The sequence below is a fragment of the Globicephala melas genome, chromosome 16 (genome assembly GCF_963455315.2).
Source record: "Globicephala melas chromosome 16, mGloMel1.2, whole genome shotgun sequence".
NCBI classification, from domain to species: Eukaryota; Metazoa; Chordata; class Mammalia; order Artiodactyla; family Delphinidae; genus Globicephala; species Globicephala melas.
The window spans coordinates 1,176,021-1,193,699 of record NC_083329.1 but is presented as its reverse complement, the minus strand read 5'-3'; the positions used below and the strand labels follow the sequence as shown (position 1 = coordinate 1,193,699).

General features: G+C 51.7%; 1 protein-coding gene across 32 annotated transcripts in view; it reads left to right on the top strand.

The window, feature by feature from the left end:
- The first annotated feature begins 13,041 nt into the window (after positions 1-13,041).
- The window catches only part of JAKMIP3 (Janus kinase and microtubule interacting protein 3), a 104,260-nt gene continuing 99,622 nt past the window's right edge, over positions 13,042-17,679 (top strand). For 25 of the 32 annotated variants that reach the window (XM_060286806.1, XM_060286804.1, XM_060286802.1 and 22 more), the window contains exons 1-2: positions 13,408-13,479; positions 15,521-15,640. The gene's annotated coding sequence lies outside the window, so the exon portion shown is untranslated. Of the gene's footprint in view, positions 13,269-13,407; positions 13,480-13,649; positions 13,669-13,872; positions 14,059-14,403; positions 14,427-15,520; positions 15,641-17,679 lie in introns of those variants that run through there. The other 7 variants (XM_060286778.1, XM_060286815.1, XM_060286814.1 and 4 more) reach the window with 5 other exon arrangements.

The following is a 17,679-nucleotide window of genomic DNA, read 5'->3' as shown; positions in this document are numbered from 1 at the left end:
GACCACCAGGGAATTCCCACGTGACTGATACTTTTTGAAGATACTTAAGAAAAACCTTTTGTTTATTATTTATACTGAAGTTTAGCTGATGTACACTGTTATGTAAGTTTCAGGTGTACAATATAGTGATTCACAATTTTTAAAGGGTAGATGATACTTTTTGACGACTGGGTTTGCCCAGCGCTGTGTGAGTTTGCCCAGCGCTGTGTGAGTTTGCCCAGCGCCGTGCGATGGTTTGCCCAGCGCCGTGCGATGGTTTGCCCAGCGCTGTGTGAGTTTGCCCAGCGCTGTGCGAGTTTGCCCAGCGCTGTGCGAGTTTGCCCAGCGCCGTGTGATAGCTGGCACTATTGGATGCCGCTGCTGCTAATGAAGATAACATAAAAAGCCAGTTGGGTGCCCCCCACCCATCGGTTTAGGTGAGGACTGCTCAGGAGACTGCTGTTCAGGGTCCCACCAGACAGCGGAGGAGACTCGGACCACACCCCTCAGGTGAGCACCCCGTACCTTCCTATGGTTCAGGTGCAGGAGGGGCGTTGGGAGCGGAGCCAGGAGACAGGGCAGCCAGTGCCCCGACGGCTGTGACGTTTAGCCCCTGGACATCTTCTCAGGTCAGATTGGTCTCCGTGGAGACGGGGGTCCCGGTGCCCGGGGGGCGTTCCTCGCTCACTCCTGTGCCCCTGGAGAGCATAGGGACTTTATAGGTCACAGGGTCACCCAGGCCCTGATACTGCAGCCCCGGCCTCACTCCCGCCAGCTGCCCAGACCAGCGGCTTCCAAACCCGGTGGCACAAACCCGTCGAGTGGCACATTCCCAGGGCCCACCCCAGACCTACTGATGCTTGGGGACGGGGCGAGGACTCAGCATCTGAAACAAGACTCCCGGTGACTCTGAAAGCTGCACTGAGATTTTGCACCACGCTGCGTCTCACTCCTTCAAGCCTCAAGCCTAACTCTGTTCGTCCAGGTGAAGCTGTCTCCAGGGGCTTCTAGCTCTTGACACGTCTCGGGGAAGACATGATGTGTGAGAAATACAGAGGTCACGGGAGCACTGAGGGGCAGCACTGATGGCCCTATAGGGACTCCCTGAGGACGTCCATTGCAGAGCATACCAGGAAGGATGCCCGTCCCGGGGCCTGGCACGAGGACACCAGCGGGCATATCCACACCAGGTCCTGGGGAAGGTGCCCGCAGGCGCGGCCCCGGTGGTGAGGGGGCCTCGTCCATCTCTCCCCGCCTCTTCCCCTTGTCCCATCCTCCTGTACAGCCTCCCTGGGCCATGAGGACTCCTCCGCGCTTGAGGCACCAGAGTCACGTCCATTGGATAACCGGCTTTTGATAACTGAGGTCTGTCCTCCTGACAAATTCATTAATATGCGGCATAACGACTTTCTCGCTGAGATCGCCCGTGAGGGATGGCTGTACAGGGGATGCTTTCTCTTCCTGGAGAAACCATCTGGAGTTTCCATCCGCTGGCTCGCGGACACCCCCTGCTGTCCAAGACACAGAATCCTACAAGTGCCCGTGATGAGAAGCCGGTGCAGGAATGCTGACAGCGGTTTTATTCATAATAGGCCCAGGCTTGAAAGAGCTCAGGTGGCCCTCAGCAGGGGAGGAGAAACAAACCGCGGGAAATCCGCTCACCAGGATGCCATGCGGCAATAAGCAGGAACCACTGCTGACCCGCGCAGCCCCTGGAAGCCTTACACAAGCAGGAGCCACTGCTGATCCGCGCAGCCCCTGGAAGCCTTACACCAAGCGATTCCATTGACGTGACGCTCCAGGCTGAGCTAAGCTACGGTGAACGATATCAGAGGACGGTGGCCTCGGAGTGTGGGCACCGCCGACAGGGAAGGGGCCCTGGGGGCGCTCTGGGGAGGTGGGCACGTTCTGTGTCCTGTTAGGGGTTTGGGTGACAAAGATGCAGCCCATCGGCAAACTCACCAAACGGTGCACATAAGATCTGTGCCTTTCGCCGAATCTGAACTTTATCTCTCCCTCCCGAGAGAGAAGCTAGAAACAAACACTGAACTCCAGTGACTGGTGAGCAAGTTGCAGTGTGGGGGTGATGGGCACCAAGGTCTGGAACTTACCCGGAAGTGCCTCAGCAGGCAGGTGGGCTGACGGGTGGGTGGAGGGCTGGCGACTGCGGCGTATTAATCGAAGATCCCAGATGGTGGGTGTGTGCAGGCTCACACACTTCTTTCAGCTTTCCTGTGTGTTTGGAAATTTTCATAATACAACGCCGGGGTGGAGGAAGAGTGAGGGAAAGTGCAGAATCCCTTTGAGTATTGAACTTGGCTCTAAAGGGAAAGGACAGAAGGTGCTGTGAGCACGTACAGCCGAGCTGAGCTCTCCGGGGACAGAGGAGCAGGGTGGGTGTGTGTGCTGCCCGGAGAGGCCAGGAGGAGCCCGCACTAAGGAGGCGCTCTGGGGCCGGCAACCGCCTTAAAGAGCCCTTTCCCGGGAAGACTCGCCTTTTCCTGGAGACGTGGGCTTGCTTAGCCGTTGGCCTGACACACCTTCCTCCCCCTCAGCCACTGACCCGGGACACCTTCCGGAGGACCCACTGTTTATGAGGCACCCAGCCTAGCTGAGGTCTGGCTTTGCAAAGGGCAGGATTCAAAAGTGGATAAAACCTAGACTCTGGAGCAACTGCGGTCGTGGGGGTAGGTGGGACGGGGGACATTGCAGCACCGTGGAGGGTTGGCCGGTGTTTACATGTAGCACGTGGCATGCAGACACCGTGTGCACGGTGGGGCCTGCAGAGCCCCGGGAGCCGGCACGGAGGCTCCGTCCAGGCATGGCCCAGCTGTGAGTGGACGCGGGGAGGGAGGCGCAGGGTCGGCTGTGTCCTCGGCACACGTACGTGCACACAGGGTGGCGTGGCGCACGCCAGGTGCTTCGTATGCGTTTCCGTGAAGGGAGCAGGAGGCACGTGTCTGTGCAGAGGCCGTGCTCGTCTGCTCGAGACGTCTGCTCGGCTGCGGTACCTAACTGTCACAGGCAGGCGGCTTACACAGCAAACTTGACTTCTCACCGCCTGGAGGCTGGAGGTCCAGCTGGGCTCTGGCGAGAGCCGTCTCCCAGGCTGCAGACAGCCGGGCTTCTCACTGTGTCCTCACGCGGAGGAAGGAGAGACAGGAAGCCAGCTCTCTCATGACTCTACCGCCCAACACTGTCACCCCCAGGAGGGCTTCACCATGTGAATCTGGAGGACACAGTCAGCCCATCACTAGAGGTTAGAAGGAGAGGTTGGGACCAGTTTACTCATGTCCTTGTTTTTATGCCAATATTTTGGTGTTGCCCAGGTAACCACATGTAGCACCAGAAGGTGTGTGGTATATATATCTGAGTCTTTCCATGTAGACATTTGGTCCTCGTTACCCCATTTTACAGATGAGGAATCCAACACACAGTGGGGGTGAGTGTCTTGGTCACCAGGAGGAAGTGGGGAGCTGGGACTAGAGCCGCTGGCCCGGCTCCTGAGTCTCTCAGAGCTGTGGTGACCTGCTGGGTTTAGGAGCCGGGGGGCGTGTGGAGCTGATGTTCCCTGGGGCCGTCAGAGAGGTGTTGGCAGGGGCAGGTCTGCACTGCTTGGCCGGCAAGGTGGTCGGCTGGGAGCTCATGGACCTCTGTGGACTCTTCTGGTTGCCTGACTTGCAGAGTGTGTATATATCTCCAGGAACCTGACCCAGAGGCAGTGCCTGCATTTCTAAGAAACTGAGTGCAGTTAAAGCAGCTCCATTCATTTATTCACCTGCCCATCATCCCTCCATCCTTCCTTCCCTCCATCCCTCCTTCCATCCACCCACCATCCAACCATCCAACCATCCAAAGTTCCCCTAGGAAGTACCATTAAGTGGAGTCATAAGCGTGGGAGGAAAAGTGGCCTCTTTTTTTTTGCAGTACACGGGCCTCTCACTGTTGTGGCCTCTCCCGCTGCGGAGCACAGGCTCCGGACGCGCAGGCTCAGCGGCCATGGCTCACGGGCCCAGCCGCTCCGCGGCATGTGGGATCTTCCCGGACCGGGGCACGAACCCGCGTCCCCTGCATCGGCAGGCGGACTCTCAACCACTGCGCCACCAGGGAAGCCCAAGTGAGGAACCTAGGAGGGCTTCAAAACCTAGGAGGGTTTAAGGAAAAGAGACCTGTTCGTCATGGAGCAGAATGAGCAAGCAGGGCGCTGAGGAGTCCGGAGCAGCAGGAAGAGGTGAGATTGTGCAGAGCCTCCGAGGCCACGTGGAGCACTTTGGACTTAACCTGAGGAAAATGCGATGCTTACGATGCTTCCTAAAGGCTACCCTACGGTATGGGTGTGATCCGATTTGCACTTTGGGAAGATGAGTATCTCCCATTAAGATGGGCCACCGAGGAAACGGAGCAACAGGACGGCAGGTGTTTGTCGCCTCCTTGCACGCGTTTGTCCTGCTAGAGACGGGCACTGTTCTAGGCCCTGGGGACACTGCGCCAGCAGGACCGAAACAGCCTGTGCCCTCGTGAAATTTACAGTCTTGTGGGGAGAAACACGTAAAGACACATGCTCAAATGAACACATCACATCTCAGAGGCTGGACTGCGTAACAGAAAGACACAGAGCAGTAAGGACGCAGGTGTGGATGGGGAGGGTGGCCGTTTCACCCAGGCTGTGTAGGGAAGGCTGCGTGAAGGGCTGACATCTCCACAGAGATTTGAAGGAAGCGAAGGAGGGAGTCAGACAGCTGCCTTGGGAGCAGCCAGTGCAGAGGTCCTGAGGGAGCCAGCGGGTGTGCTGGGTGGCCAGCACGCTCCCGTGCGGCTGGGCAGTAGGAGTGGAGAGACTGGCCAAGCGAGAGCAGGAAGCCAGACCAGGGGGACTTTGGAGGCCAGAGGGATGCCACTGGCCAGAGGCGTGGCGTGAAATGCCCACATTTTAGGGGCAAGATTGGGAGTGGGCCAATCCACTCCCGTCCAGCGCACTTGGATTCAGCCACGGTCCATCCTGCTGGTTAGCACACTGCCAGGCACATTGGCTTTTTAATCGTAACGCCACTGAAAGATTCCCACAGACCCACCACGTGGCTTCTTGGTCCAGCTGTTGTATCCCAGGACCAGGAGCCCAGGGCCCTGCGGGGACGGAGAGCCCGGGTGACCCCAGATCACAGAGCCCTCACCTCCCGGGCTGCATCAGCACCGGCGCCGGCTCCCCAGCCCAGCAGCCCTGCAGAGGTGCTTCCTGTCCCAGGCGCTGCTCTGTATGGCGTGGTCCTCCTTGTCAAGACTCTGGCATTTAAGCTAATGGGTTTCAGCAAGCAAGTGCTTCATAACCACGAATCAGTACTTCCTGTGTTGCGAAGACTCTGGGCTGGACGCAGAAGAGCCATGGGGGTGTGGCTGGAGGCAGGTCTCCCCTCTCTGGGCCTCGGCTGGGCATCTGGAAAGTGAGGGGTGGGGCTCCTTCTACGCTTCCCTCCATTCGGGGATTCTTTGCTCATGCGGAAGCTTCCTGGTTTTCCAGCGGCATTGAAAAAAATTGGGGTATTGAATGTGATACGGTAAAGTCTGTAGATCATATATGTACAGCTTAAAGAAGAATTATAAAATAAATACCATGGGACCACCACCCAAGTCTAGAAGGGAACATGGGAGCCCTCTGTAGTCGCCCCCCTCCACCCCACAGCCCCTCCCCCAAAGGCAGCCCCTATCCTGATTCCGATAGTAAACATTTCCTCACTTTCTTTTACATTTTTATCCCCTTATCTACTTCACCAGTGTTTAATTTGGCTTAGTTTTGAATCTTGTACCATGTGCTGTAAAAGGTGAAGGATTTATATGATCTGAAGAGAAACCAGAGTGTACATAAGGTACTATATAAAAGAAACAGTTTTTTCTTTCTTTTTAAATTGGCATATATTATTATTATTATCATCCAGTACTAGGATGTCTAGGACCCAAATACAGGTGTAGAATAGAAATTATGATTGTGGGCACACTTGTCTTATTTCTTGTTCCACAGAAACTTTATCATTTTATTGTGCTGGTCATTCCACTATGAAGATCTTTGATGTAGCTTTGATTTTCTTTCTTTTCTTCTCCTTCCTTCCTTCCTTCTTTCCTTCCTTCCTTCCTTTCTTGCTCTTTCAGCTTCAAAAATTCTTTCCTATTCCAAATTTGCTTAGATTTTAAAAATTATGAACCAATGTTGAATTTCATCCAATTACTTTTCCCGCGTTTATCTCCCCACTCACATTTCCTAAGCTACTAATGTGAGTAAGGTTGACCTATGACTTTCCTTCTCTCACTGTTCTCAGTAGGTTTTCCTACTGTCATGAAGTGAGCTGGAGTTGTTACCCCTTATTCTGTTATCCGGAAGAGTTTGTATAAGATTTTATCTTTTGTTCCTTACACATTTGGTGGAAACGGCCAATAAAGCCATCTGTGCTTAGAGTTTTATTTGCGGGAAGATTTTTTTCACTACTGATTCAGCGTTTTCAAGAATCCATTTTTTTCTGAGTTAATTTTGCTACCTTTCCAGGAATTTATACATTTCATTTCTAATTTTCAAATTCATTGGCATAAAATTTACATAGTTTTCTCTCTTTTTTTTTTTAATAGCTGAAGCATTTAAATAAATCTGTCAGGGGCTAATTAAATATCCGGGTATTTCAAAGACCCATCTTTGGCGTAGCTTACCCTCTCTGTTGGCTATTTCCCCCCTATTTCATTAAGCTTTGCTTTGTATTCATTAGGGCCTCCTTTTATTTCCTTGTGGTTTGGTTTGTTATTTTTCTAAGTTCCTGAGATAAATGCTTAGTTCCTTACTTTTCAGCTGTTTTCCCCTGTTATATACATTCAGGCATAAAAAAAAGCTAAGTAGAGCTTTCGCTGCATCCCACAAGTGTGATATTTAGTATTTTCATCATTGCTTATTTAAAAGCATTTTCTAATTTTTATCATGATTTATCCTTTGACCACAATAAGTTATTTAGAAATGTGTTTATTAATTTCCAAACAGATGGCTATTTTCTGGTTATCTTTTTATTATCGATTGCTAGCTTAATTGCATTATGATCAGAGAATATACTCTGTATGATTTTAATTCTTTAAACATTTTTGACACTTGCCTAGAATATGTTTGATATTCATAAAAGTTCTGTTTGGGCTTGGAAGTATTGCGTGTTGTAGAATACGGTCTTCTATACAGGTCTATTAGATCGAGTTTGTTGACGAAGTTGTTCAAATCTTTATATGTTTATGGTTTAATTTTCTATTTATTCTAATAATCATTGAGGCAGGAGTGCTAATTTCTTCTGCTCTGATAACGGATTGGTTTTTTTTTTTGGCCGCACCATAGGGTACGTGGAGATTTTAGTCCCCCGACCCGGGATCGAACCTGCTCCCCCGGCAGTGGAAGCGTGGAGTCCTAACCACTGGACCGCCAGGGAAGTCCCTGGAGTTTTCTATTTTACCCTATATGTCTGCCAAGTTTGTTTTATATGCATTAGAGCTACGCTATTATATGCACACACATTTAAAATTCGTATATCTTCCTGATGAATCTAACACTTTATTATAAGCGACTATCTTTATTTCTAGTAATTCATTTTGCCATAAAGTCTATTTTATCATATATTAATAAAGCTACACTGGCTTTGGGGGTTAGGGTGGCATTTGTGTGGTGTTCTTCTTCCTCATCTATCCACTTTCAAGCTCTCTCCATTCTTAAGTTTTAGGACGTGTCTTTGCTCCTAAATAGTTTTCCATATTCTAGGTTCAGTCATTGCTCCCCTGTGATGTCCTCCCCTGATCTACAGCAAGCCTGCTGTCAACAGACTCTGATTTTTTTCTTCATTTGGGAATATTTTATTTCACCTTCTGTCTTAGTCTGTTCAGGACTGTAACAGAATACCGTAGACCGGGCGGCTTATAACAACAGAAGTTTATTTCTCACAGTTCTGGAGCCTGGAAGTCCGAGATCAAGGTGCCAGCAGACTCAGGGTGTGGTAAGAGCCTCCTTCCTGGTTCACAGACTGCTGTCTTCCCCCTGTGTCCTCATGGGAGAGGGGGCAAGAGAGCGCTCTGGGGTCTCTGTCATAAGGGCACTGATCCCACTCACAGGGCCGCACCTCAGGACCTCATCACCTCACACAGGTTCCCGCTCCAAATACCCTCACACTGGGGATTAGGTTTCAACGTATGAATTTGGGACTCACAAACATTCAGCCTATAGCACTTTCATTCTCTGCACATAGAATCTTGACAGTTTCCTTTCAGCATTTAAAAATCATTGTTCCACTGCCTTCTGTCTTGCATGTTCTGCATTAATTCAGATTATTTCCCTACATGTAATGAATCATTTTCCCCTGGCTGATTTCAGGATTTTTTCCACCTTCGTTACCAAATTTGGCAAGTTTTCTGCCATTATTTCTTCAAATATTTTTTCTTAACCACACTTTCCTCTTTTTCCAGAACTTCAATGACACAAATGTTAGATCTTTTGACATCATCCCACTGCTTCCTGAGTCTCTGTTCATTTGTTTTTCAACCTTTTCCCTCTCTGTCGTATCAGCTGGATCATTTCTCTCCAGGTTCACTGCCTCTTTCCTCTGTCATCTTTATTTTACTACTGAGTCCATCTAGTGAGGTTTTTATTTTGGTTATTATATTTTTTAGTTCTAAAATTTCCATTTGAGGGAGTTCCCTGGTGGCCTACTGGTTAGGATTTCAGGCTTTCACTGCCGGGTCCCGGGTTCAATCCCTGGTCAGGGAACTGAGATCCTGCCAGCCGTGTGCAGGGCCAAAAAATAATAATAATAAAATAAAATTTCCATTTGATTCTTCTTTGTATTTTCTATTTCTCTGCTAAGATTTTCTATCTTTCCATTTCTTCAAGAGTGTTTACTCTTATTCGTTGGCACGTTTCTGTAATCCTTGCCTTGTCAGATAACGGTTTTTGTCAGGTAATACCAACACCTCTGTCATCTCGGCACTGTTATCGTTGACTGCTCTCTCTCCACAGTCCAGCTGAGATTTGATCCCTTGTTTGCTGGGTAATTTGGGATTGCGCCCTGGACATGTTGAATATTATGTTATGAGACTCTGGTACTGTTTAGGTTCTGTGGGGACTGTTGATGTATTTCACTTTATCAGGCACTTGACACAGGTGAGTCCACACTGAAAGCTCCCTCCAGCTGTTGCAGGGCTGTTTGGTTCTGTCCCTTATGTGCGCCACCCAGTGGGATCCGGTCTAGCCCATCATGCACCCTCTAAGTCTGTGGTGTGCTGCTTGGGGCCAGCGATCCCAGGCATTCACAACAACTTTCTTAAGTGAATTTTCTTAGCTCCTCCCTTTCTACAGCCTCCCCAGTGCTTCCCGGCTTCCTGGAGCATCTCCTTTTGGTTATTTTGCCCGAAAGCTAGAACGTATTTACCCTGCTTTGCCTGCATCCTTCTGTCTTCTGCACCTGCATCTTGGACCACGTGGGAGGCAGAGGAGGAAGCCCCTCTTAATCATTTTTTTAAATATTTATTTATTTGGCTGTGTCAGGTCTTCGTTGTGACACGCAGAATCTTTCGTTGGGGCACGTGGGCTCTGTAGTTGTGGCGTGCGGGCTCCAGAGCGCAGGCTCAGTAGTTGCGCCGTCCAGGCTTAGTTGCCCCACAGCACGTGGGATCTTGGTTCTCCAGTCAGGGATCGAACCTGTGTCCCCTGCATTGGAAGGAAGATTCTTAACCACTGGACTACCAGAGAAGTCCTATTTTTAAAAATTTTTATTGGAGTATAGTTGACTTAACAATATTGTGTTAGTTTCAGGTGTACATCAAAGTGAATCAGTTATACATATATATATATAAACTTTTAAATTTGACAGTTTCAGACTTACTGAGAATTGCAAGAATACAAAGAACTACAAAGAATACTTTGATATTTACAAAGAATTACTGTATACCCTTCACCTAGATTCCCCAAATATTAATATTTTATCACATTTGCTTTATCTCTTTCTCCATGTAGGTGTATGTGTGTGCATATATTTTTTTTCTGAACCATTTGAGAGTAAGTTGTAAGCATGAAACCTCCCCCCACCACCCCAAATACTTTAGTGTTTATTTCCTAAAAGCAAAGACATGCTCTCACATAACCTCAGTATAACTAGCAAAGGCAGGAAATTAACATGGAAATGTTACTTGCTCATCAAATTTCCCCTCTGTCCTAACAATGCTTCTTCTAGGGAAAGAAAGCCCTGGGCCCTGAGATCTTTATTCTCCCTTATTTGGAATAGTTCCTCAGCTTTGTTTTCCATGGTAGTTTTATTGCAGGATAACTGTTATTTTTGTAGAAGTATCCCTCAGTTTGGGTTTCTCAGATGTTTGCTCACGATTAGATTCAGGTGTGAATCTGGGCAAGCATCCTGCAGAAATGAAATCGTGTTTTGCTCATGGCTTGAGGCACTTGATTTTGATTTGTTCCATCGCAGACGTTAACTTTCATTTTTAGGTTCCATTGGAGTCTGCCTGGTTTCTCCACTGCAGATACACTATCTCCTCTTTGTGATTACTAAGTATCTTGGGAAGAGATACGTTGAGACTACTTATCTATCCTACAAATGCTGTTTATCATCAGACTTTCAGCTACTGGTCCTTTTTAAAATGTACTTGTTAAATTGGTCTTAATTTTTCAACACGGGTTTGCCTATCCATGAGCAAATAGGGAGTCTGGATCCGCTGGGCTAGCTGGAGCAATCTGAATGGGTCTAAGTGTCCTGTCCTTTGGTTAAGCGAAACCCGAACTCAGTGTGGAATGAAATTGAGGTGCAAGCAATTCCTTTACGTGCTGGAAAGAATCTAAAGCCTTAGGGAGCCGGGCACGTTGGATGGATTTATCACGTGCAAGACAGACATCAGTGGGGCAAGGGCCTGATTCCTGGGGAAGCAGTGCAGTTAGTGGCTGTTTTCCGTGGGTCAGGGATAAAGGGGCTGCCATGAATGGGCTTCCTGATTCCAGGGGAGAGAGTCTGTGCCCTGTAGTGCCCAGGTACAGCAACAGCTCTTCACTGCCAAGGGCAGAGTGGGTACCTTTACCTCAGCCGGCAGAAGAGTTGGGTGGTCATTAGAATGGCTTGACACACAGGAATTCTGGGTGGCAGTGAGCTATCATGTGGTTCCCCGGACTGAAATTGATAGGAAACCCGCGAAGGCGGACTTGTTACATTTGACTGAAGCAACAAATGGAATTTTAATGAACACAGCCAGCTGGTGAGTCACTGCGCTAGAAGTCACAGCCACTAGCTCAGTGGTCAGACCTGAATCAGTTCTCAGTCCCAGAGTCCTTGTAATTAAGGAAAAGATGGGTGTTCCCGGGGGGCGGATCCTGTGCTGGCACCATAGGTATTAAAACAACAATAGCAACAATTTTTCTCCTAGCCTTTCTGAAAAGGACCTGCAGCCACATTCCCCACATGGTGCCCTGGGGGGAGCAAAATACTCAGACCTTCAGGGGATCACCAGACATTTACTCTGAGCCAACACTGATCCTCAGGAGAGAGACCCCACCAGAAACCAGCCCTGCCGCACCTCGATCTCGGACTTCCAGCCTCCAGAGCTGTGAGAAAATAAATTTCTATTGTCTAACCCCCCCACCCCCATCTGTGGGAATTTGCTCTGGCAGCCCCAGTAGACTAACATGAGCTTGTTCTCAAGCTCACCCTGGTCACCCAGGGAAGCTGCAGGAGCAGGTAGCTTCTTCTGGAGGCGCCCTTCCCAGGTCCCTCCGCTTGCATCTCTGATTTTATGGGGAGTTCCCTAAAACGAGTTGACTGACCAATAAAAAATAGAGCCCGCTGCAGTCACGCTAAGTTGGCACTGGCTGGAAAAGGACTGATGGCAACCCGGCCCTACTGGACTGGCCCAACTGGCCAGTGGGCCATTTTTGAGCAATAGATTTGGTTATGTTATCCGCTTTACCTGGAAGGAGAGGTGATGGAGATATTTGTGTACACTGATGATCAGGGACTGAGAAGGAATGGGTTTGGAGGGTTAGGGTTAAGGAGATCTGGGGAGGAAGTAGGGGGATGGACAGACCTTTTGGAGTGGGGCCAGATGTGAGAATATTTGCGTTCCACATGCATCTCACCAGATGTTCCTGTTGTGTAGGATGCGCTGGACAGCCAGGTGGAGAAGATGGCCCATTCTGCAGATGTTGGCCGCTGCCTTGTCCAGCCATCCCAGTCTCTGCACAAAAAGTCCATGACAGAAGTGCCAATGGCGGCATGGCTGTAGACAGTGTGTTGATTAACAACACAGGTCTCTCCCCACCGAGGCCCGTCTGGCCGCCGTCCAGCGCTCAGTGTCTCAGCAGCTGGGACCAACACGGAGTGGTGATGTGGCACCATATCCTGGGCTCCCAGCAGCCACCCGGCAGCCAGTCCATCCCATCCAACCTCGCTGAGGACGTGCTTATCCTGGGCGTGGTTTTCCTTCCCATCTGGATCCTTCCTGAGTGCCTGCTTCACTTTCACACTAACCTATCCACGATCGCCTCTGACCAAGGAACCAAGGGAGAGCCTCTAGGCCTGACACCCATGGGGCCTCTGAGTATTCCCCGTGTCTCTCATCTAGAAGGGCCGAGAGGAGGAATGGCCCACGTAAGGTGCCCAGGGTGCCAGCGGGGGAACAAACCTTGAAGGCTGGGTTTCTGCGCTCTCAGATGTGTTCTCAGCCAGCATCAATAAACAGCACTGGTTTTCCTGTGGCCAGAAAGCATGGGTCCGGGGCAAAGTGGGCGAGGCCCCTGTCACTGTCACACTTAAGGGTCCCCACTTGCTCTCTGTGCTCATAACTCTGGGATCTGCTGGTTTATTAAGTCTTGGTATCTGGGAAGGAATGTATTCCACGGGGGAAGCTTTTGCCTGTACACAGGTTTTCCTAAACAGTATTTGCTCTTCCTTCCTGCCACATTTATAACTGTACCTCCTCCACCAACTCTAAGAAGTGGGAGTGGGCAATCCCTCCCACTTTACAGATGAGCACCCAGACCCCCGGAGGATGCAGCAGCGGTGGCGCTGGGATCCTGGCGCCAGCAGGCCCCGAGGCGCGTCTCAACCATGGATCTGTGGATCTGAATCCTGAGCAAGGACTAATTTGCTCCACGCAAGTCTCCCCAAAGCGCTTCTCTCATCAGGGCGGAGAAAGGCAGCGTTTGGAGGTGGGAAGCCAAGAGTTAATGGTTAAAACACACACGTGCAACAATCCCGTGCTTCCTCACGGCTGCTAATCTCCGACATGAAGTGTGGGTGAGTAATTCTCACCGGGACGGTAACCGGTGGTCAGGCGCTCGGCCGTGCGCGCTGCACGGAGGCCGGCCTCTCCCCCCCGCCCCGCCCCGCCCCGCCCCGCGCCCTCCGGCCGCAGCCGGGTTATTTTTGGCAACACGGTTTTCTGATTTTAATAGACCGCAAACCTGCTCCTTAGAAGAATCGGATGGGCAGAAAAGGAGACGAGGAGGTGGGGTGGGGTGTCTCGGAGCCGCGCGCGGGGGCAGGGAGGGGCGGGCGGGGAGGGCCGGGGTTTGGGGCGCCCCCACCCGCGGTGACGCGCGCCCCCCGCCCTCCGCAGCGCCACTGCAATGGCTGAGCCGGGCCGTCGGACGCCGCTGCCCGGAGCCCCTGAGCCGCCCGCTCGCGGGGAGCCTCGGTGAGCAGCCGCGGCCGGGCCAGGCCTCCGCGCTGCGCCCGGGCCTGGCACCGTGCGTCCTGGGCCGGGGCGCCCTGCGCGGCAGGGTTGGCCGGAGATGGCCCGGGAGTGGCCCGTAGGTGGCTGTAAGGTGGCTCGGGGTTGGTCGGGGATGGCCCGGAGGTGGCCTTGAGCTGACCCGGAGATGGTCGGGTGTGGCCCGAAGATGGCTGGGTGACATCCCGCAAGCCGGGGTCCCGCGCCCCCAAGGCGCCCTTGTTGGGGGCGGGAGTCCTCTCTGCCTCTCCAGGCGCCCCCGAGGGCCATGCGCCACCCCTCTGGATTGCGCTGGTTTCCCGGGACCCCCGCGGGGCGCGGCGGCAGGCGCACAGGCCCTGGCTGGGCGCGCAGGTATTTGCCGGGGGCGGGGCGCGACTCCGGCGTTTACGCGTCGCCGACCGAGCCTCCCTCAGGAAGGCGCGGCCCTTGGGATTTTTTTCTTTTTTTGGTGTCTAGTTTTTAATCTCACGTGTTTGCGTTTCCGGGGGGTGGTGGCGTAGCTGTCGGATGCTCACAGAATCGGACGCCACAGAATAAAGGGTTTAATTGGGTGTCAGGAGTCAGGGAGGAGGCACCAGCCTCCACAGTTTTCCTGGAAAAACCTGCCCCTCCCTTTGACCTTGCATCTTGGGAGAGGCGGAGCCGATTCTCAGCAGTTCCCTCCCGCTCGGCGTCTTAGGTTTTGATTCATTATCCTCGTTCTGCAGCGACGGAATGCGGTAAAGCTTCTCTGTTGCACTTGTCTGCAAATGCAAGGAACGGACCTGCGGGTCGGGGCGCTGGCTTGCAGAACAGCGGGAAATCGGAACTGCCTCTCGGCCTCGGCTGCTGGGAGGACCTGCTGCCCACCCGGCCGGAGGCTCCCCTGCCCTGGGGAGGGTGGAGGGAAAAGGTACCGGGCAGGCCGTCTGCCAGGGTTCAGGGCGCTTCTAGCCCTTCGCACCTTTCTGAGAGCTGATTTGTGCCCGTGAACTAAGACTCCATCTGGCAACTGCCTGCAGTAGTTTCTCCCCACATTCACGGCAGACAGATCCCTGCCTACCTTCTCATAAACTTCCGTATTAAGGAGCGAAGTTCCTCCTTTAACGTGTTTCCAGGACACGTGACCAGAACGCTGCCGGGCCTTCAGAAGGGCGGATGGTACCACCGTGAGCAAGCCCCGGGGTCTGGGGCTTCGGCACCACAAGTTTGCATTCATGATGCCCGCGAGATCTAGGCGACTGTGAACATGGCATACGATAAATAAACTGTTATAAGAAAGAAAAAGATGAGACAGAGGAGGGTCATAATCCAAATGCCACCCATTCCATAGCACCTGCTGTATGCCAGGCACTGTTCTGGTTTCTCTACCTGTGCTCAGGTGTGTAGCTATCACCCTGCAGGAAGCCTAGGAGAGGCCCGAGGACAGAGGTGGGACTTCAGGGAACCAGGCTCGGAGCACATCCTCCAGGAGCCTGCAAGGGAGGAAGTGAGGGTCTCACAGTGAATCACTCAGAAGTGAGGAGCCTAAGACCCGGGAAGGGGAAGGTCCTCGTCCCAAGTCACAGACGAGCGTTATGCCCCATGTCTCTTAGGCGTAGTCAGGGGACTTAAGGGACCTCCGCTGGGGCCTGGATCCCGCACCAGCCCTGCGTCCTCAGCTCTGCCCTGCCCGACCCTGGGGTCTGACAATCCCATCTCCCAGCAGCGCTGCCTTGCCTCCACACTCACCCTGCTCCCTATCAGGGGTCGGTGGGCTGTGAGCCGCGCCCCCAGCGACCGTGCTGTGCCGTAATCCAGTGCAAAGTGGTGAGACCTTGTCCTTCGCACCCAGCCAGGATCTCCTGCTGAGAGCGACCTGCCTGCGGCCCACCTCAGTGAAAGGGTCAAGCCTCCCAGCCGATCTGCGCCTGGAATAGACCTCTTAAGTCAGCGTCACACCTGTGCACTCCAGGTAAGCAGCCTTGGGATGCCCGCTCCCTCCCTGGCGCTGGGCTGTCAGGCTGGCTAGGTTCCCTGCAGTGGCATCCAGCAAAGGTCCTGCAGACGGGGGGCCCTTCCTTGCTGGCCTCTTCCGTGACTCTGCCTCTAGCCTGTGACTCAGATGAGCACTGGGTCCACTCAGCTCTGGCAGATCTCTGGGGTGCCTCTGTCACCACCCCAAAGGGCTGGGACCCTCTGTGCAAGTCTCACCATGTGTGAGGGACTCCTCCTCCCAAGTCTTCACCAGTACACTAGGTAAGCACTTGGGCCCCTTTACCTCTGACTTTTGCCTTTTTTTTTTTCCTGATTATAAAGGAAATTCTAAAATTATAGAGAAGTGCGATCAAGACAATCAGTACTACCCCAAATTAACACCTGCATAGGTCACTCCTGCACGTGGATAGGTGCTGCTGTGGACTGAATTGTGTCCCCCGAATTCATTTGTGAAGGCTTGACCCCCCATGTGATGGCACTTGGAGGTGGGATCTTTAGAGGGAATTAGGGTTGGATGAGGTCGTGAGGGTGGGGCCCCCAGGATGGGATTAGTGCCCTTATAAGAGACATCAGAGAGCTTGCTCTGTCTCTGTCTCTGTCTCTGTCTCCCTCTCCCTCTGCCATGTAGGGATTCTGAGATGCATCCACATTGAGTAGTTCACCCCTTCTCTGAGGAGCCTTCCGTGATGTACGTGTTACAGATATTTTTAAAATTTTTATTTATTTATTTTGGCCATGCCATGTGGCATGTAGGATCTTAGTTCCCCGACCAGGGATCAAACCTACACCCCCTGCATTGGAAGCATGGAGTCTTAACCACTGGACCACCAGGGAAGTCCCCAAATGCTTTTTTAAAGTTTTACAAGCGACTAATTTTAGACTTACAGAAAAGTTACAAAAATAGCACCGAGTTCTGTAGGTTCCCCTGGTGTTACGTCCTCTGTGACATCTTCCTGTAGATCATGGTCAGAACCAGGACACCTCTACACTGTTCACCGGACAACCAGCCTTCCTCTCACCAGTTCCCCACTGATGCCCTTTTTCTGCCCCACCAGGATCCCAGCTGTTGTGCTTCCTTGGTCTCTTCCAGTAGGTGACCCTTCCTTAGTCTTTCCTTGTCTTTTATGACATTGATACTTTTAGAAACTATGTACTGACGAGTTGTTTTGTAAAATGCTGCTCAAATGGACTTTATCTGCTCTTTTCTCGTGCTGGGAACGAGGCGATGCATTTTTGGCCAGACCACCCCCACCCGCTCTGCCCCCCCGCCCCCCCCCCCCCACCAGCGCCCATGTGCCTGTCTTCACGAACTGCGTCAGGAAGTCGCCGTGTCCACACGGCTCGTTGACAGTGATGTAGGGCTGCCTCGATGCTTTCTCCGTGTGAAGTGGCCATCCTTCCTTTCCCTGAATCCTCACTCACCAGTGCCGGTGTCTCACACATCTTGCATCTGCGTTATTACTGTGGTGTTTGCTGTCAGGCCTCCCTTGTCCTTTCCTTTTTCATTGCTGTGGAATTCTCCTGGAAGGGAAAGGCGTGTCCTCTCCTCATCCATTTAGTTGATTATTTGTTCCTATCTGTAGGGACACATGAATGATGGCTTTGCTCCATGGGTTAGAATCCAGTGGTAACAATATTTTGTCCAGCAGATGGTTCCAGCGCTGGCTTCAGGGACAACCTCAGGCTGCTGCTGGACTCTCTCAGCAAGCCCATCTTTTCTTTCTCTTAAGTTAAACTATTTTTTTTCTCATTGTCTTACTTTCTGGAACTACAGGATGTTCCAGGCTCGGCTGGTTCCAAAAATTCTTGGTTTGTGGTTTCTTTCACTGAGTTTTTGTTTGTTTGTTTTTTAATGTTTTCCATCTTTCCTTGCTTCTGTGTTGGTTTTAAACATCTGATGCTAGTGTCGTTCTTTTGACTCTGTTGTTTTTGCCTGGAGGCCTTGAGGATTTTATCTTTATCTTTGGAATCTTATAGTTTTACTAGGGATGTTTCAGAGTTGATTGGCCTGGATTT